General features: G+C 35.8%; 1 protein-coding gene across 3 annotated transcripts in view; it reads right to left on the bottom strand.

Annotated features, from left to right (window-relative positions):
- Positions 1 to 21,875, bottom strand: part of MBD5 (methyl-CpG binding domain protein 5) — a 477,029-nt gene that overhangs the window by 354,087 nt on the left and 101,067 nt on the right. The window lies entirely within an intron of this gene.

Below are 21,875 nucleotides of genomic sequence, written 5' to 3' on the forward strand. Positions count from 1 at the left end.
CAGAAATAGAAGAACTGAAATGAAGTATGTACCTGTTGAGCCTAGAATTATTATTGTAAGATTAAATGGAAGAAATATCTCAAGATATAGAGCAAACATACAGAGAGAGAAATAGTTAGGAAAAACAGACTTGAAAAATAACTCCAAGAGAAATATCACATAAGGAATATAATAAGCAGAAGAAAAATAAAACCAGAAAAAAATACAGATGGAGATTAAGAATGAAGAAATAATGTAAGTAAAGTTCCCTAGTTTGAGAAACTGAGTTTGTGAATGAAAGAGCCCCCTAAGTTCTAGGTAGATTAATCAAAGTAAACAATACAGTTACACATATTTTGGTAAAGTTTCTATATTATAATGAATAAAAGAATATATTACAAATTTCAAGAATGAAAGAACAAGTTACTTAGCAAAGAAAAAAAATCAGACTGTGGTTTTCTTATCTGCAATGCTTGAAACTAGAGGATACTGAGAACAGAAAAATAGACTGTCAACAAACAACTCTATGCCCAAACAAGTTATCATACATCAAGCAGATTAGCACAAAGAATTGTGGATATACAACCATGAGAGATAATACCACTCCTTTAAAGCATCTAATGAAAATATTCAAAAAGGTACTTGAACCAAACAACATATGAATCAGAAAAGAAATTTCAAGGTAAGTGGAACAGCCCTACTATATATACATGTTAAAACTAAATGGATAATGATTTACTGGTAATTTAACTAAAGCAAAGGGTTTAACTATAAAGCAATGTAACTATAAAGTAAGGGTTCTTAAAACAAAGGAGGCATATGACAAGGGAAAAAATAATAAATCTGGAACTCAGAGTATTGAACTATTTCAGCAAAACAGTTGGAAGCAAAACAGAGTTGGAGTTAGAGTTGGAAGGGAGGGAGTAAGGGAAAGTAAAGGAAGAACTAAAGAGCCTTTTGATGAAAGGGAAAGAGGAGAGTGAAAAAGTTGGCTTAAAAGTCAACATTCAGAAAACTAAGATTACGGCATCTGGTCCCACTTCTTCATGGCAAACAGAGGATGAGATGGTTGGATGTCATCACCGACTCAATGGACATGAGTTTGAGTAAACTCCGGGAGTTGGTGACGGACAGGGAGGCCTGGCGTGCTGCGGTTTCATGGGGTCGCAAAGAGTCGGACAGAACTGAGCAACTGAACTGAACTGAACTGAACTGAACTGAAAGGAAAGGAAAGGGAAGTAAAAGCACCCTAAAGGCCTCGTTTGGTGATAGGGAATGGAATGAGGAATTAAAACATTCTAAAGCCTTCATCTAAGAGAGGGAATAGAGTAAACATCTGTGGGGAAATACATGTCAGATATTGAGTATTAGAATAAAAAAGCATATTATTTCCAGATTAAGGTGGCACAAAAGGAAATAAAATGAACTGAAAAATGAATTTCAAAACATCAGTAAAAATAAAGGGAAAAGAACAAAAAATAAAATAATAACATAAAGTAATATGAAAGAAAATAATAGAAACATAAAGCAATACACTCCAAGAACTAGTTGTCACTGCACACAGTGTTAAGAGTATATTCCTCTTAACAGAGGGAGCTTAAGACAGGGTTAAAAAGCAAAACTTGGTGATATATTTTACAAAATGACATTCAAATGAAGATTACTAGATATCTTTCTTGTTTTAAGAAAGTGTTAAGAATGTAAAAATATAAATGTAAATAGTTACATGTCTGTCTATCTACAGATCTATCTATCTAATATTAAGACAGACAAGAGCTGGGCATGTTAAATAGTAATCAAAGTCAAATTTTGTTCAAAGATTGGATGATACATAGCTATTTAGCGGAAAAATGTTTTCTACATTTTCCAGAATAGTCTTAAGAGGAATATTTTCTTTGCAACATTTATGGCAATTCGGATATGTCTCCTACTACCCTTGCTTTGCAAATAGATTTTCCTAATATGAATTTTGAGACAATTATCTATCTTTTCAAAATTAGTTAAAAATAGTCCAACTTGCCTTTTTTCTCTAAATAGTTTAGTTTTACATTTACATACTATTTTCTCTATTTCACAATCAAAATGACAAGAAGAACAAAGAAGAAAATGAAGTACAGGTAGAAATATCAAGTAGGAAGTTTATCCAAATGAAAATTAAAACTTGGGGATAAACAAGGGCAAATTCATACCTTAATATTCTACTGAGAATAACTTACTTGAAATGATATAATTAGTAAATATAAGGTTTTTAAGGTAAACTACAAAATCATATCTCTTGAAATATGAAAAAAATATATATATTCTGAGAAGGGGTTGACACAGTATGAGATCATTGGATGGCATCACTGACTCAATGGACATGAGTTTGAGTAAACTCCGGGAGTTGGTGATGGACAGGGAGGCCTGGTGTGCTGCAGTCCATGGGGTCGCAAAAAGTTGGAGACGACTGAGCAACTGAACTAAACTGAAAATTCCCAGAAGAAACTCATACAAAGACTGTCTTAAAAACATGTATGTATGCTCTTCAAAAGATGAAGAAACAAACTGAACTATTATTGGCCCTCAGGAATAGCAGAGGTGAGTTTTTTGATTTCTTTTATAAATGACTGTATAATCTCTCCAAATTATGCTTTCTGAAACAGTAACAGGTCATTTTAATTTTAAAATAACATTATGGTATAGACCTATCAATATCCCCACTTTTCAATAAAAAAATTTGTTAATAATGGACCATCAAATTATTTCTATGCAGTAAGGATAGGATATGAATATTAAGATATGGTATATTACTAAGACATCCTTCAGATAAGGTTTCACTGTTTCATTCATTATAAGTAAATGAATAAATATTCTTATGTAAATATATACATATGCCTGTAAAAGAAAGAAGGACATAGTAGCTGCTGCTGCTGCTAAGTTGCTTCAATTGTGTCTGACTCTGTGCGACCCCACAGATGGCAGCCCACCAGGCTCCACCATCCCTGGGATTCTCCAGGCAAGAACACTGGAGTGGGTTGCCATTTCCTTCTCCAATGCAGGAAAGTGAAAAGTGAAAGCGAAGTCGCTCAGTTGTGTCTGACTCTCAGTGACCCCACGGACTGCAGCCTACCAGGCTTCTCCATTCATGGGATTCTCCAGGCAAGAGTACTGGAGTGGGATGCCATTGGCTACTCCATGTCTCATGCTTAGTAATCCTCTAAATATATATATATTTTGGCTGTGCCATGTGGCATGTAGGATCTTAGATCTCTGACCAGGGATCGAACCTCCAGTCCCTGTAACTGGAAACATGGAGTCTTAACCACGAAACTAACCAGGGAAGTCCCCTAGAAGCAGTTAGCTATTTTTGTGTTAAACAAGATGGGAAAAGATGTATAAGTATTCCTTTTTAGGCACCATAACTTGACTTTTATACTTATTCAATATTAAAAAAGCAGTTCAGTTTTACATTTTAGACTTATCATACAGATGCACTTCCGTGAGGATCCATTCCTTTTCAAAGCCTAGAGAACTTTTGTTTACAATAAGAGGTAAAAACAACAGATGATAATATATGCATTGTCTATGTAGATATTATTTTATTTCAGTTTTTGAACAGTAGACTGTCTACAGAAAAACAAAAATATGAAAGAACAGATCTTGAAAAAACTACCACAATACATATAAAATTCTTTTCCTAGTCTTCTAAAAATAGTGTGATTGTTTACTGAGAACTTTCAATGTGCAAGGCATTGTTCTCAGTGAATTATCTCATTTAATATCCATAATAGGTCTATGCAGCAAGCATTATTCCCATTCTACTAGTGAGGAAACAAAGTTGGAGAGGTCACATGGGAAGAATAATAGTTCAGCCAAGTTTGACTTCAAATCTCTTTCCTCCAAAATAATATAAAGGTCATATATCAAAAACTAAAAGCTTTTTAACTCTAAGATGACAATATCCAAAGTAGTTATTAGTCAACCAAACCCCAAAAGAACAAACACACACACATACATACACACATAGATGCCTTAAGTGAAGAGGTCATCATGCTGAAAAGAGATAATAACATCTCAGTTATCTGGAACCATCAAGAACTTAAAAACTAAAAGGACATTTTTCCAGATAATTAAAACACAGAGAATTAAAAATAATTTCCAGATAATTAAAAATTATCCATTCATCATTCAAAATATTTAAGGGAATTTTTCTAAGTACACATTATACATTTTCGTATATTCTTAACAGAATGAACTTTTAATAATAATATAACTTTTCTTGATAATACAAATTTATTCTTATAAAAACTGGAATCTCTTCTGGTTTAAAAGGAAAGTTAGTGCCTGTGCTGTAATTACAGAGGTGACCTTAGTTGTCAATGAAAGTATTTGTCCTTATTGTGACAGGAACACCAATGTCCCACGTTTTTTGATTTCTTAAATCTTTTCTAATATTTTATGCCACTCATTCGGTATTAAAAAAAAAATAATCCTTAAACAACTGCAGGTTGGGAAACAGAGAAACAAGTAGATTTTTTAATTCTTCTAACATCCTTCCTCTCTTTTATCTATTTACTCAACAGAAATTTTGTGGCTACTTTGGGAGCTGGGCATGATGGTAGATACTTGCTAGAATTAGATTTTATGTTCTAACAACTATGAACATGACTGATAAACAATTTTTCCTGGCAATACTTTATGAAATCACCCAGCCAACATTGATGCTGGTGGTTCAGGATCTACATTTTGCAAAATACAACATTACAGGAAACTGGGATAAAAATAGTATCAATATATACTTGAAACAGAAAGATAAAGTTTGATACAAACTGGAGAAAGAAGAGAGAATGGCTGTAGCAGCTCAGATATGAACTGGGTTCAGGTTTTGGTACAGTGTCTCTCAGCATGGCTCAACTAGTACCTGTAAAATAACCCATAATGCTTATTAATAAAAGTGGATTCCTCTGCTTTATCCCAGATCTGTTGAATGAGAAAATGCGGGGGCTAAGCCTGAGACTCTCCACTGCTAAGAAACTCACTTCTAAGAATCTAAACACAGTCCTTTATAATAAGCAGCTGTAACAGAAAGCTATATTAGAAACAAGATACCCTTACAACTAAGTCAAAGTAGATTTTCTATCTTACATACATATGAAGGCTATTTTTTATGAAAGAGTTATAGAACACTCATCATATGTCATAGAAGGTATCTAGATAAAGATACCACAATAGTGCCCCCGTCTTAAGTATAAAGACAACCACAAGATAGTTCCTAAACTAAAAAAGCTTAGAGTTTCATGTTTTTTAAAGACAGTAAAATCAATAGTCCTTTCACCTAATAAGCTCTAATTAATTTCTATTTTAGAATATGGACAAGCGATCACTGTAATTAGTTGATAATATAGCTTGACTCATAAATCCTCTTTAAAAACAGCAACAAAATAAGTCCTTTTGAATGGCCTCTGTAACCACATTTTATGACAAAGAACTCCTCATTCATCTCTTATTATGAGGAAATAAGATGTTACAGATGAATGCAGTTTTCAGGTAAGTGAAGCTTCCCTTAATAACTGCCCAAACTATTTTAACTCTAATCACTTTTGGCGAGCTTTCTAAAATATATTACACATTAGCTGGTCTTCCCAACCTTGCCCAGGAGAATAATTAACTATCATTAAGTGAGTAAATCCTTGTTGCTACTCTGGAGCACACTATATAAGCAAAAGGTAGACAGTAAATCAAGGTCTGCAGTGTGGCAGGTCCATCCTTGGGAAATCTGATTGGAGATATAGTTAACCATTTTCTCCTTGTACAGTGTCTTAATACACATGCCTGTCTCACCTGATCAGAAGTCATCACAACTTTTTCAGTATAATTTATCTGATTTGTGAGATAGGTTCCTTGGGTTCCCAGAGTGAATTCTGATTATATCACATAGCTTGTAAGTTTCAAATTTGATGAATTTTGATGAAAATTTTCTACATGCTTATATTTAGATGTTTGTATGATAACAGAAACACCCCAGTTATAGGAAACAATATTTGTTGTTGCTGTTTAGTTGCTAAATTGTATCTGACTCTTGTGATCCTATGGAATGTAGCCCACCAGACTCCTCTGTCCATGGGATTCTCCAGGCAAGAATACTGGAGTGGGTTGCAAGCCTTCCTCCAGCGGATCTTTCCAACCCAGGGATCAAATCTGCGTCTCGTGCATAGCAGGCAGATTCTTTACCACTGAGCTACCAGGGAAACATAGCTCATTTGGTAAAGAATATGCCTGCAATGCAGGAGACCTGGGTTCAATTCCTGGGTTGGGAAGATCCCCTGGAGAAGGAAATGGCAATCCACTCCAGTATACTTGCCTGGAAAATCCCATGGACAGAGGAGTCTGGTGGGCTACAGTCCATGGGGTCCCAAAGAGTCGGGCACGACTTAGCGACTAAACCACACCACCACCACCAGAGAAACCCTAGGAAACAATATGTTGAAACTAATTTTGCATGGTTTCACTGACTTAATCACTTACTGCATTGTACTATAAAAGATGATACTCTAGATGCATTTTGCGAAGTATAGGATCATTGCTCTACTGTGTCAGCTTCCAGAAGTACAGGGTTTCTAATGTACTACAGAGGAAGAGTTGAGAGTCGTCAAAAAACCAAAATAAACCAAAAATTTATTTAATCAATTTACCTAAAACATACCAACATTTTCTCAAAATAGTGTATTACATTTTTTTCAAGATAGTAAGTAAAATTTTCTTTCAGAAAATAAGGCCTGGGCTTTGAAACTATTGGGCTTCCCTTGTGGCTCAGCTGGTGAAGAATCCGCCTGCAATGCAGGAAACCTGGGTTTGATCCTGAGTTGGGAAGATCCTCTGGAGAAGAGAAAGGCTACCCAGTCCAGTATTCTGGCCTGGAGAATAGTCCATGGGGTTGCAAAGAGTTGGACACTACTGAGTTACTTTCCCTTTTAAAAATATTACTTCCCTAAGTGTTCCCAGAGACTTTGCTTCTAGATCCATGGAGCAGACTTTCCTCTACCCATACAACAGAGCTATTGCAAAGCCTATCAGTTCAGTTCAGTTCAGTCGCTCAGCCGTGTCTGACTCTTTGTGACCCCATGAATCGCAGCACGCCAGGCCTCCCTGTCCATCACCAACTCCCGGAGTTCACTCAGACTCACGTCCATCGAGTCCATGATGCCATCCAGCCAACTCATCCTCGGTCGTCCCCTTCTCCTCCTCCCCCAATCCCTCCCAGCATCAGAGTCTTTTCCAATGAGTCAACTCTTCGCATGAGGTGGCCAAAGTACTGGAGCTTCAGCTTCAGCATCATTCCTTCCAAAGAAATCCCAGGGCTGATCTCCTTCAGAATGGACTGGTCAGATCTCCTTGCAGTCTAAGGGACTCTCAAGAGTCTTCTCCAACACCACAGTTCAAAAGCATCAATTCTTCGGCACTCAGCCTTCTTCACAGTCCAACTCTCACATCCATACATGACCACAGGAAAAACCATAGCCTTGACTAGACGGACCTTAGTCGGCAAAGTAATGTCTCTGCTTTTGAATATGCTATCTAGGTTGGTCATAACTTTTCTTCCAAGGAGTAAGTGTCTTTTAATTTCATGCCTACAGTCACCATCTTCAGTGATTTTGGAGCCCCCAAAAATAAAGTCTGACACTGTTTCCACTGTTTCCCCATCTATTTCCCATGAAGTGATGGGACCGGATGCCATGATCTTCATTTCCTGAATGTTGAGCTTTAAGCCAACTTTTTCACTCTCCTCTTTCACTTTCATCAAGAGGTTTTTTAGCTCCTCTTCACTTTCTGCTATAAGGGTGGTGTCATCTGCATATCTGAGGTTATTATATTTCTCCCGGCAATCTTGACTCCAGCTTGTATTTCTTCCAGCTTGTTCCAGCTTGTGTTTCTTCAAAGCCTACAGGAGCCGCCAAATGTCTGCAGTGGCACAACATTTCTTAAATTTGACAATTATTTGAATCACATAATTTCAACAAAAGAAGTTAAAACTTTTTGAAAGTGTCAATTGGGGGAGGTAGTTCAAATTTCAGAAGGCTGTTAAATTATGTTTAAATAGTCTAAAGATGGAAATTAGTAAGAAAGAAAAAGGAATTGCATCTGCCTGCAATGCGGGAGATCTGGGTTCGATCCCTGGGTTGGGAAGATCCCCTAGAGAAGGAAATGGCAACCCACTCCAGTATTCTTGCCAGGAGAATCCCATGGATGGAGGAGCCTGTTGGGCTACAGTCCACGGGGTCACAAAAAGTCGGACATGACTGAGCTAGTTAACTTTAAATTTTAATTTTAATTAAAATAATTAAATTTTATTTAATTTAATTTTTTAAATTTTTTATTTAATTTAATTAAATTTAATTTTAAATTTAATTTTATTAATTATAAATTAAATATAAAAAACCAAATTCTGCATTTGTCTAGTCAATTATTTATTAAAATATATTTATATTACCTGAATTATCAATTTTTATAGTATACAGCCACAAAATAGAAAAGCTAAGGTGTAGAATGAGCTCTTCCTCAAATTTTAACATTTTCATAAATTGCCAAATTCTTAAAACTTATTACTAACAAAATGTTCCTTTTTCATAATGATCAGTGATGTTTTCAATACAGTGACAACCTTCTCTGTTCAATATGTCAGCTATATTTCCATTGAGCTGATTTGTTTAAAGACATAACACTATGATCTGAGTACTTTGGTTAGGAAATTCCTTAAGTTTCCTTCAGCAATAGCTTGTTTTCTTGTCCAGGACTGGTAATAGTTCTGTGTTGCTTTTAATTCTCCTGAACTGTAGTATCTTTAAAATTTGGATTGGATGTATAAAGGCATTTTAGAGATCATTATAAAAACGACAAAAAGCAATATGAAATTGATAGACTAAAAAATACAGAGCTAAACCTTCAATACTTATAAGATCAAAACTGATAAAATTTACAGTTGTGCTGACAGAAGCATTCAATGAGAAGCCAGATTTTTTTTCCTTAAAAAAACAGAAATTGTGCTAGTATACTGAATAAGTGCAAACACTTCATACAAATGAAACCTATTAACTTTAACTAAGGTTTTTCTAGGGCTTCCATGGTGGCTCAGAGGGTAAAGCATCTGCCTGCAATGTGGGAGACTTGAGTTCGATCCCTGGGTCAGGAAGATCCCCTGGAGAAGGAAATGGCAACCCACTCCAGTATTCTTGCCTGGAGAATCCCATGGACAGAGGAGCCTGGTGGGCTACAGTCCATGGGGTCGCAAAGAGTCGGACATGACTGAGCGAGCGACTTAAGGATTTTCTAAGACAGAGGTGGAAGTGAAGCTTCAGATATCTGTTGCTGGTAGAACAGTTTTCAGATATTTAAAGAGTGACTCACAGATAATACATGCATATGCATATACCTGAACTAATATCTGAGTGTGTGTGTATATGGAAATTTGTACACTATATTTTTGCTGCTGATAGTCACTTTCAGTCTATGCAGGGATATGTGGTATGAAGGAAAAAGGACAGGCCCATAAAACAAGAAACTTGGGACTCAGTTTCTGCTCCAACCCTAATTAACATCTGACATTGGACAGACAAATGCTTCTTACTGGCCTTCAGGATACCAGGGCCTTTCTTACCCCAAATATAGGTCTACTGTAAGGGTCAAAAATATATGTATTTTATTATATACATGTAAAGAAACATATGTTGACATGGTTTTTAAAGGAGTTTCTCAATTAAGGTATCACAGTAATTTATTATTAATAATTAAATACTGAAATATGCAATTTTAAATTTATTTTTAATTCAAGGAATATTTAATATTATCTTAAACTGTAAGCTATATTCCTTTCTCTTTTAGTTAAGTGCATTCGGAGAAGGCAAGGGCAACCCACTCCAGTACTCTTTTGCCTGGAAAATCCCATGGACGGAGAAGCCTGGCTGCATGCACTGCAGCCTACCAGGCTTCTCCGTCCATGGGGTTGCTAAGAGTCGGACACAACTGAGCGACTTCACTTTGACTTTTCACTTTCATGCATTGGAGAAGGAAATGGCAATCCACTCCAGTATTCTTGCCTGGAGAATCCCAGGGACAGAGGAGCCTAGTGGGCTGCCATCTATGGGGTCACACAGAGTCAGACACACCTGAAGTGACTCAGCAGTAGCAGCAGCATTCCGATATGCTTTCCAGAGTAAGGAACGTGTTGTACATGTGACTACTACCCATCATTCAATCATACTGGATAACAGACTGTCAATTTCTATTTAAATATAAACGAAGGGAAAAAGAATGCAAAGAATAGAGGAAAACAATAGAATGGAAAAGACTAGAGATCTCTTCAAGAAAATTTGAGATACCAAGGGAACAGGTCATGCAAAGATGGGCACAATAAAGGAAAGAAATGGAATGGACCTAACAGAAGCAGAAGATATTAAGAAGAGGTGGCAAGAATACACAGAAGAGCTACACAAAAAAGATCTTCATGATCTGACCCAGTTAACCACAATGGTGTGATCACTCACCTAGAGCCAGACATCCTGGGATGTCAAGTCAAGTGGGGCTTAGGAAGCATCACTACAAACAAAGCTAGTGGAAGTGATGGAATGCCAGCTGAGCTATTTCAAATCCTAAAAGATGAGGCTGTGAAAGTGATGCACTCAATATGCCAGCAAATTTGGAAAAGTCATCAGGGGCCACAAGACTGGAAAATGTCAGTTTTCATTCCAATCCCAAAGAAAGGCAATGCTAAATAATGTTGATACTACCACACAATGGCACTCATCTCATATACTAGCAAAGTAATGCTGAAAATCCTCCAAGCCAGGCTTCAACAGTACGTGAACCGTGAACTTCCATATGTTCAAGATGGATTTAGAAAAGGCAGAGGAACCAGAGATCAAATTGCCAACATGTGCTGGATCATAGAAGAAGTAAGAGAGTTCCAGAAAAACATCTACTTCTTCTTCATTGACTATGCCAAAGCCTTTGACTGTGTGGATCACAATAAACTGTGGGAAATTATGAAAGAAACGGGAATACCAGACCACCTGACCTGCCTCTCGAGAAATCTGTATGCAGGTCAAGAAGCAACAGTTAGAACTGGACATGGAACAACTGGTTCCAAATTGGGAAAGGAGTACATCAAGGCTGTATGTTGTCACCCTGCTTATTTAACTTATATGCAGAGTACATCATGAGAAACGCTGGGCTGGAAGAAACACAAGCTGGAACCAAGATTGCTGGAAGAAATATCAATAACTTCAGATGTGCAGATGACACCACCCTTATGGCAGAAAGCAAAGAACTAAGAGCCTCTTGATGAAAGAGAAAGAGGAGAGTGAAAAAGTTGGCTTAAAACTCAACATTCAGAAAACAAAGATCATGGCATCTTTCAGTATATGCAGGAAAAATGATTAGTAAGATACAGGAGAAATTAAAAATTTAATAATCCAGGGAAGAACACAGTGGGGAGAGGGATACTTATTTGTCCCTTTCTATCTTTTAAAACTTTTGCAGTAATTAAAAACAAAAAAGATATTACTCTGAAATGAGTTTCTTAAAAATATCACTATGAACATTTGTTTTAAATTTCATCATTTAAGTATCTATCTTTGGTCTTGTTGGATAATTCACTATTCTGAGTTCCTGCTTTTCTTAGTGTTCTATTCAATTTCCTTTACTGTATCCCCTTTTAATGCCTAATTCTCTGTTGTTCTCCCACGTTTCACTTCTCAGCAGTCTTCTTCCTATATGGATAGCTCCTTTGGAGAATTTATCTATTTAATGATGTCAGCTCATATCTACATGTTCCTTAGATCTCACTTCTCATATGTGAACAACAGATAATGTTGGAAATAGCTTACTACCAGTTGTCTGTGGGGACATTGCTAAGTGGATATCACACAGTCAACACACAATGAATACATTTGAGACTCAACCCATTTTATCCATTCTCAATCCTACTTTTATAATTGCTCTACATCATAGTTAATGGGGTTCCCTGATAGCTCAGTTGGTAAAGAATCTGCCTGCAATGAAGGAGACCCTGGTTCTATTCCTGGGCCGTAACGATCCGCTGGAGAAGGGATAGGCTACCCACTCCAGTATTCTTGGGCTTCCTTTGTGACTCAACTAGTAAAGAATCTGCCTGCAATGCAGGAGACCTGGTATTGACCCCTGGGTTGGGAAGATCCCCTGGAGAAGGGAAAGACTACTCACTCCAGAATTCCGGCCTAGAGATTTACACGGGCTGTATAGTCCAAGGGGTCACAAAGAGTCGGACATGACTGAGGAACTTTCACTTTTCACGGTTAATGAATCAAACTTTTATGATAGAAACCCCAGAAATACCTCTAATTCCTATCCTTTTTACAAGGTTACAAGGTCCCTAGTATAGGTAGTCATCAGTCAGCAATCACCAAACAATGTTTAACTTATACCTCTTCAACATTCTGTCCCTTTCCAAGTCCCATAACTGCATTCATCTCTCATTTGGATTATAATAGCTTTCTCAGTTCTCATATTTCTAATCTCCCCATGCCAATTCATGTTACCAAGTCATTTCCCTAAACTACAGTAAGTCTGCTTAGTTACTATTCATAATCTGAAAATCTGAAAAGCTTCCCATACTATAAAGCTCAAACTCCTCATTTTCTAATATATCCACAGTGTTTTACTAAATATATATTATATACCTATATATGTCATATGGAGAAGGAAATGGCAACCCACTCCAGTATTCTCGCCTGGAGAATCCCAGGGACAGAGGAGCCTGGTGGGCTGCCATCTATGGGAACGCACCAAGTCGGACACAACTGATGTGACTTAACAGCAGCATATGTCATAAACAAGAGAAAGGCTTTTAAAAATTAGGAATGGAAGTTAATAGCTAAGAAGAAGAATGGCACTTGATAAGACCACAAGGTTGCATGTTCTTAGCTATCACTACACTCCACCCATATCGTTTTTGTCCTTTATTGTGCCCATCTTTGCATGAAATATTCCCTTGTTATCTCTAATTTTCTAAGATCTTGGCATCCGCTCCCATCACTTCATAGCAAATAGATGGGGAAACAATGGAAACAGTGAGAGACTTTATTTTCTTGGGCTCCAAAACTACTGCAGATGATGACTTCTGCCATGAAATTAAAAGAAGCTTGCTCCTTGGAAGAAAAGCTATGACAAATCTAGACAGCAGGTTAAAAAGCAGAGAGACTACTTGGCAGACAAACGTTTATATAGTCAAAGCTATGGTTTTTCCAGTAGTCATGTATGGATGTGAGATCATAAAGATGGCGAAACATGAAGAACTGATGCTTTTGTGCTGTGGTGTTGGAGAAGACTCTTGAGAATCTTCTTGGACAGCAAGAAGATCAAACCAGTCAATCCTAAAGGAAATCAACCCTGAATATTTATTGGATGAACTGATGCTAAAGCTGAAGCTCTAATACTTTGGCAAACACTGACTCATTAGAAAAGACGCTGATGCTGGAAAAGATCGCAGGCAGGAGGAGAAGGGAAGGACAGAGGATGAGATGGATGGTATCACTGACTGGACGGACATGAACTTGAGCAAACGCCAGGAGATGGTGAAGGGCAGGGAAGCCTGGCATGCTTCGGTCCATATGGTTGCAAAGAATCAGATACAACCAAGCGACTGAACAGCAACAGTAACACCCCACCTAACTCACCACTGCCCACCTCCACCTGTCCCACCCTTAGTGGATTCTACCTTTGGTCAAATCATTTGGTTCATATATAACCTCTAATATTCACCTATCCTTCTTGAAGAGACAGCCTTAAAGGTGACAAAGATGGCCAAGAATTAACTATATAACACTTGAGATTTTACAAAAACTGCTTTTCATATGGACTACATTTAACAGAATTATTGACCATTTACTTCACATTTTGAGTCTAACATAGCATAGTTTAAGGCATAGGCAAGAGAATAGGTAAAGGTATATATTATTTTCATCAAGCTAATCTTAGGAAAACTGAAGAAAATAAATCATTTCTAAGTAATGAATATTTACCTCTTCTGATATCAAACTTTAAAAAAAATTAACCAGCTGTGAAGAAAAATATTCTATAACGTACTATACACATTCCTACCTTATTAAATAGAAAGATATAGAATAATTTTAAGTTTATTGAATGATTCCAGTCTACCTAATATGATACACTGTCATAATACCATTGAGTCTCTCATTTTTTTAGATTCCCCTTTAACTAAAGATTTTTCCTTTTTCCATCCAAATATCTTTACACACCTTTATATTTAGGCATTGTTTCTAATATTTTTTATACTGGATAACTAGAAAATGATGTTAGGGTTTAATAAAGTTAGTGTGGGTCTAAAGAGAAAGGAAACTGCTTCAATACAAGAACTTCATGATAACTATTTTCAATACTCAGAGTCTTTATATTATTTCACACTTGTATTAGAAGTTGTACTCAAATGGTTGCTTATGCTAAAATTTATTTCCTATCAAAAATGGGGGGAATCAATTAAATTAAAAATTTCTCTAGATAGTTAAAAGAGTAATTTAAAGATGGTATTTAAATTTTATAAAATAAATTATATTTCATGATTTTCCCGAAGGTAAGGAAATTCACATGCATAAAATGATGCTCTCAGCTGATTCCAAAGAAATCCTAAGAATGTCATCTTGAAACGTCTTAGTTCTTTATATCTAACTCATAACAACAGGAGATAACAAAACATTTTATCTGTCTCCTTTCAATTTACATCAAAGTAATTCTCAGAACACAAAAAGATTTTTTTGGTAGCTTAACTGGTAAAGAATCTGCCTGTAGTGCAGGAGACCCCAGTTTAATGCCGGGGTTGGGGCGATCCCCTGGAGAAGGGATAGGGTCCCCATTCCAGTATTATTGGGCTTCCCTAGTGGCTCAGATAATAAAATATCTGCCTGCGATGCAGGAGACCCCGGTTTGATCCCCCGAGAAGATCCCCTGGAGAAGGGAACAGCTACCCACTCCGGTATTCTAGCCAGGAGAATTCCATGGATAGAGGAGCCTGGCAGCCTACAGTCCATGGGGTCCCAGACACAACTGAGCAACTTTCAATCCCAAAGTGGTGCTGGTAGCAAAGAGCCCGTCTGCCAATGCAGGAGATGTAAGGGACACGGGTTTGATCCCTGGGTCAGGAAAGTCCCCTGGAGAAGGGAATGACAACCCACTCAAGCAGAAAAAAAATAAAGAAAAGTTCTTTAAATTTTAAGATGTCCTTAATGAATCTAGTCCCTCATGGCAAGATGTGCTGCTTTTCATAGCTATTCATTCATGTTCTAGCTAAATAATTAAGTATCAACAGCAGGAAGATGGATCTCAGGACTTTTTAGACACAGTACATAGCTTTGTAAAAGAAACATTATCTGAAGAACCAAAGTCATCTTTAGGAACAGGTGATACATACCTACAAATGAAACAAACAACTTTCCAAATATTAAACAAGGGTTTCTGAGTCTTACATCATCTGATTTTCTAAGTGCTAGACATGAACCCTCAGATAAGCTTGCATGAATATTTTTCTACTAAGACAGGTACTTATCACTGTGAAAAAAATCCAAGAGATTAAAAATAAAGCTTTGAAATAAATGTTATTTTCTCAAATCTCTTCTAAGTAAGCTGTACATGTGAAAAAGATGTACTGAGATTAATTCATGCATTAATTATGCATATCCTTAATAAAAACTAAAATATTATGTTTACAATGGGACCAGCAGCTATCCTAAATGCTGTAAATAGTTCAGTCTCTCTTTAAGGTAAGGTAGGTAATGAAAGGTAGGTAATTAAATCAATCAAATCCAGGGCTGCAGATGAGGAATCTCAGGTACACAGAAGTTAAAATTGCCCAAGTTCATACAACTGGAAAGTATAACTATTTAATAGAGAGCAGAAGAGCTAATAACACAACTGAAAGATATTTTAGTTACTGCAGTCTCCATATGATGTGGATTCTAAAATACAAAATGTTAAATCCAATGTAAAATTGGATTAATGTGTACTTTTAATTCAACAATTTAAATATTGCACTAAACAAACTAGAAACAGAAGGGAACCACCTTAACTTTATAAAGGGAGTCTATGAAAAATCCAGCTATTATACATAATGATGAGAGAGATTACATTCTTTCTCCCCAAATCAGGGATGTCTTGCCACTTACATTCAATGTGGTACTACAATTTCTGTGTTTGTGTGTGTGTTAGTTGCTCAGTCGTGTCCAACTCTTTGCAACCCCATGCTCTGGACCGGCCACGTTCCTGTGTCCATGGAATTCCTGAAGCAAAAATACCGGAGTGGGCAGCCATTCCCTTCTCCAAGGGATCTCCACAACCCAAGGATCAAAACCAGGTCTCCTGCATTGCAGGCAGATTCTTTACCATCTGAAGCATGAGGGGTGCCTCACTAGAGTTTCTAGCTAGAGCAATTAGGAAAGAAAAAGAAAAAAAAAAAAAGGAAGAATGAAAAGACAGCCAGATTTGAAAGGAAAAAGTAAACTGATCTTTATTTAAACAGGGCATGATTTTATATATAAAATCCTAAGGAATCAACTATAAAAACTATTAGAACTATAAATGAGTTCAATAAGACACCGGGATAAGACTCAAGTGTACATCAATACACTAGCAATAAATAATATGAAGGTAAAATTAAGAAAACAATCCCATTTACAAGAGCATGAAAAGAAAATATTTATGAATCAACTTCTAAAAAGTGTTAAGCTCTAAATTTTTAAAATTATAAAATATTATTTCAAGATAGTAAAGAAACCTAATTAAGCTGAAGAACATGCCACACTTCTGAATCAAAAGGCTTAATATTATTAAGACAGTAACAGTAATAGTCTTGAAATTATCTACAGAATAAATTCAATCCCTAGAAAAAGTCTATCAAAATCTGCTGAATTTACAAGCTGATTAAAAGTCACATGGAATGCAAAAATAACCAAAATAATCTTGGAAAAGAAGACCAAAGCAAGAAACCTACATTTAGAATGAAAATAACGTGGTGTTGGCATAAGGATACATGTGTGGACTAATGGAATAGATCTAAGAGTCAAGAAATAAACCCTCATACTTACGGTTAACTGGTCTTTGACAAGGATTCTAAGACGATTTAATGGATAAAGAAAGGTCTTTTCAATAAAAGATGCTGAGTGCAATCAAATATCCATATGAAAAAGAAAAAAGTGAACTAATTCCATGTATCATACACAAACATTTACTCAAATGGACAACAGATTTTGATGTAAGAGATAAAACTATAAAGCTCTTAATAGAAAACACAGAAATAAGGCTTTGTAACTTTGGAACAGACAAACCCTTCTTGAGATATGAAACCAAAAGCACAAGTGATAAAAGGAAAAAAAAATAGAGACTTAACCAAAATTAGGAACTTTTATGATGTAAACAATACCATCAAGAAAGTGAAAAGATAACCCACAGAATGGTAGAAAACATCTGTAAATCATGCACCTAATAAGGGATAATCCACATGTCCATCAACTGATGGATGGACAAACAAAACGTGGTATATCCATTTACTGAAATATTATTCACCAACAAAAGGAATGAAATTAGGATACATAATATAACATGGGCAAGCATGATCTTAAATGGAAGAATCCAGCCACAGAAGACCACATAGTATATTATATTACATGATTTCACTTGTATGAAATGTCCAAAATAAGCAAGTCTATAGGAAAAAAAAAAGTAAATTAGTGATTTCTTAGAGCTGGAGGGTGGGGTGAATAGGGTGTGAACAGTAATGGGTACTTAGTCTTTCTTGGGGAGGGTAATCAAAACACTCTAAAAATTGTGCTATAATTGTACTATTCTGTGAGTACATTAAAAAATCATTGAATCATACACTTTTACTGGGTGAATTATTTGATGTAAGCTACGGCTCAATAAAGCTGTTAAAATAACAAATATCATGTTTACCTTCTATAAACTACTTATGACTAACCTGGGGAGATGTCCTCTTTGTGAAAAAGAACAAAAAAAGTTAAAATCTTTTTTTGTCATGTGTTTCCTACTTTGACCAACATCAAGCCAGAACAGTTCTAGCATTAAACTATAAACTATATTATCACATATAATGGTTTAATATTAATGATTATAAAGCTAAAATAACTAACTTCTAAAAGGTTTTTTTTTTAAGAATACAATTGTATTATAACAATAATAGAGCAAATTAAGTTCATTCCTAAAATTGGGAACCCATTTTTGAAACTAACTTATTTGATAGAATTAAACTATGTCACCCATTGTTTTAGTCAGTCCTTGGGAACATCACATAGGTTAACTCATCTTTTGTGAATATTTGTTGCATACTGATTATGGGCTCAACAGTTCTGTGGTTAAGTGCTGGCTATTCAGCAGTGACCGTTTCTTGAGGGGTATAGTGGAATAATTGTAATGCCTACTCTAGTAATAAGCAGGACATGATGCTTTGTGCTGTATTATGGTCTCTGGTAATGATTACCAGGACTCAATCAAAAAGTTTTTTCATGTGTTCTGGTTGTTGTGTTGTGCAGCTGCTAAGTCATGTCCAACTCTTTGCAAAATTCTTTTTTTTACTGAAGATGCAGCATGCTACAAACATGAATTTTTAATTAAATCTGTATGACTTTTTTATTCCTAGGTATAATACCTTGAGCAAGTTATTTAGATTCTCTGTGCCTTAATTTCTATATCAACAAAATGGGGATAAGAGTTATCTACCATAATTCATGTAAAGCACATAGACTATTGCTTATGTGCCTGAGTAAAAACTCAATGAACATGACTAACGATCATGAGAATGATGTAGGCAGTGGTGGTGGTTTTACATATAGCTGTTTCTTTGTATACTGAGGCAAACACTTTTTCCATCTAGGTCTGTGCTCTTTGTCTATTTGGCTTTCAAAAATATAAGGCTATCCCGTGAACTGGCAATTATAATCAACTGGTTTCTGTCTAAATTGTATGCAATGTCTAGCTGTGAGAAGTGATATGTAGAAAATTACTTGAAGGTGATATAATTTGTCCATTCTTCCACATATTCTAAGGTCTATGGTTAGATAAAACATAATTCCCAAAAGGCCACAACCTTGGTATGTGTATCTATCTATCTATATATCTTAGCCCTCTGCACAAACACCATTTTTATTAATAATTAAAAAATAATAGCCATAAAAATCAATTTAAGGACTTTTTATTGAAATATTGTAGATGCTATAGCTATGTACCTTTCATCATAATCTTAAAAGATATTTCCGCATTCTAGAAATGCTTTTTTTTCTCAGCTTCTCTTGTGGGTAATTAAAAAAAACCAGTAAGAGAAACTATGTCTATGGAAAATAATTTGTAAGCTATTTTTTTTCAACTCTTTCAGACAGCATTTCTTAACGTTCAAGGCTATATACAAATTCAAACTATGTTATCATATCTATATTATATAAAAAGGTATAAAAAAAACAAGGAATGACTTATTTGACCACTGTAATTTATGGAAAAGGACTGAACCTCTATTGTACAAGTTGACCATATTCAGCAATAAAAATTCACTGTTTCCCAGCCCACTCCTGCCAGGGAATCCACTTTAGCCTATCAATATGCTAAAGAAGTACAAGAGAGACAATAATACTATTAATGGAGATCTTACTACACAAATAAAAATTATTGGATATAAAACGAAAATCAGCAGCTCAAAAGAGAAGAGCTAGGTGAACATGCCGTGAAAATGGCACCCAGTGAAGAGAAATAATGCAAGAAACAGGAGAGGTGCCTGAAATTTTCTAATTTTGTTTTCAGTTATATGTGAAGGGTGTTGTGGCAATAAAACAAGAATAAACTCCCATGGAAAATCAGCAATCAACAATACAACAGTAACAGAAAGGTTGTATTATTCAACATTTCCCTCCTGGTACATGAAATTTAGTTCTCTACATACTCAGGTGTTACTATTTTTGAATCCACTTAATCTGAGAAGCAATGGATTAAATCCACTGTTATTTTTATTTCAATTCTTAAATACTTAGTTTTCAAATGTCTGTTGTTGGCAGAAAGCAACAGTAACATTCAGAGGTCTGGCAGGGCATTTCAAAGTCAACTAGGACTCAGAAATTCTTTGCTGAGGGAAGTTCTGTGTAGTGAAAGAGCCTGGCAGACATCCCTGGCTCCTGATCACTAAATACCAGTAGTGCTTTCTCAATCATGTTGATAACCTAAAAAGGACGCTAGCATATCCAATATGTCCCTCAGGGGAATACATGAGGGAGTTGAGAAGGAGCAGCCCTTAGCAACCCCCTCTCCGCCAACACACACACACAGAGGTAAATACTTGCCTGCAGAAAATAAAAATAGTAAGATCTCTAGAATAAAACACAGAATGACAATTTTATAACCTTACAGTAGAGATTTCCTTTCTTAGCATGACACAAAGAACAAAAACCATAAAGGACTGACACACTTGAGCAAACCAAAATGTAGACATGATAAATCAGGAAAGCGTAACTTACAAAAAGGATGAGTAAATATCCTTAATAGAAAAAAAAATCCTGAAAAAATAATAATAAAAAATAGCTCTTCAAAAGAAAAAAAACAAAAAAGATGACTGGAAAACTTACTTAAGAAAATTCACTATATTGCTATATAGGGATATTTTAACATTTATTTCTTGCCAGGTGCAACAGGTACATAGCAACTGCCTTACATGAATTTTGTTATTAAGGAGAAGATACAGAATTCAACCATTCTGTAAAGTGTTTTCTCATTCAGATCAATTTTATAGTAAGGTCAATTAGCCTACCAAAGTTACAAGCACATGAGTGATGGAGGCAAAGATTCAAGCTTTAATACCAAAGCTAAGAGTTTTATCATTGTTTTCTATCAATAACAATTCCACTACTGCAAGTGTATTTAATATGTGGAGCAATAAGGCAGACAGATGTCTATACAGTAAAGTAAGTGCACTCACTATTCATAATTGAGAAAAAGTAAACAATCTAGATAATTACCAATAAGGAATTTATTTACTAATGTACAGTGTATCCATAACATGTACTATTCAGGAATTAAAAACAGTAAGGTAGATCTATGCAGCAATATAGGTTGATCTTAGAAATATGCTGGCAGATTTTTAAAAGGCAAATTGCAGAACAGAATTATACTATGATATCATTTTTTAATTATTAAAATAATCAATAAAACATCCCCATTTTGAAACAAAGAAGTGAAAACTACATTTATAAAATCATTTCCTATAGAAGGTCACAGCCTTTATATACTGGTAAAATGTCAGGAGGAATCCAATATACTACTGGGGAAGAATGAGAAGTAGCTATATTAAGAATGAAGAGGCTGATCTAAAGTGGAAATGATGTCCAGTTGTGGCTGTATCTGGTGGTGAAAGTAAAGTTTGATGCTGTAAAGAACAATGTTGCATAGGAACCTAGAATGTTAGATCCGAGATCAAGGTAAATTGGATGTGGTCAAACAGGAGATGGCGAGAGTAAATATCGACATTTTAGGAATCAGTGAACATGGACAGGAATGAAAGAATTTAATTCAGATGACCATTGTATCTACTACTGTGGGCAACAATCCCTTAGAAGGAATGCAGTAGCCCTCAGTCAACAAGAGTCAGAAATGCAGTACTTGGTTGCAATGTCAAAAATGACAGAATGATCTTGGTTTGTTTTCAAGGCAAACCATTCAACATCACAGTAATCCAAGTCTATGCCCCAACCACTAACGCCTAAGAAGCTGAAGTTGATCGATTCTATGAAGACCTCCAAGATCTCCAAGAACTAACACCAAACAAAGATGTCCTATACAGCATAGGGAACTGGAATGTAAAAGTAGGAAATGAAGTAACAGGCAAGTTT

Source organism: Ovis canadensis, chromosome 2 (assembly GCF_042477335.2).
Source record: "Ovis canadensis isolate MfBH-ARS-UI-01 breed Bighorn chromosome 2, ARS-UI_OviCan_v2, whole genome shotgun sequence".
Taxonomy (NCBI): Eukaryota; Metazoa; Chordata; class Mammalia; order Artiodactyla; family Bovidae; genus Ovis; species Ovis canadensis.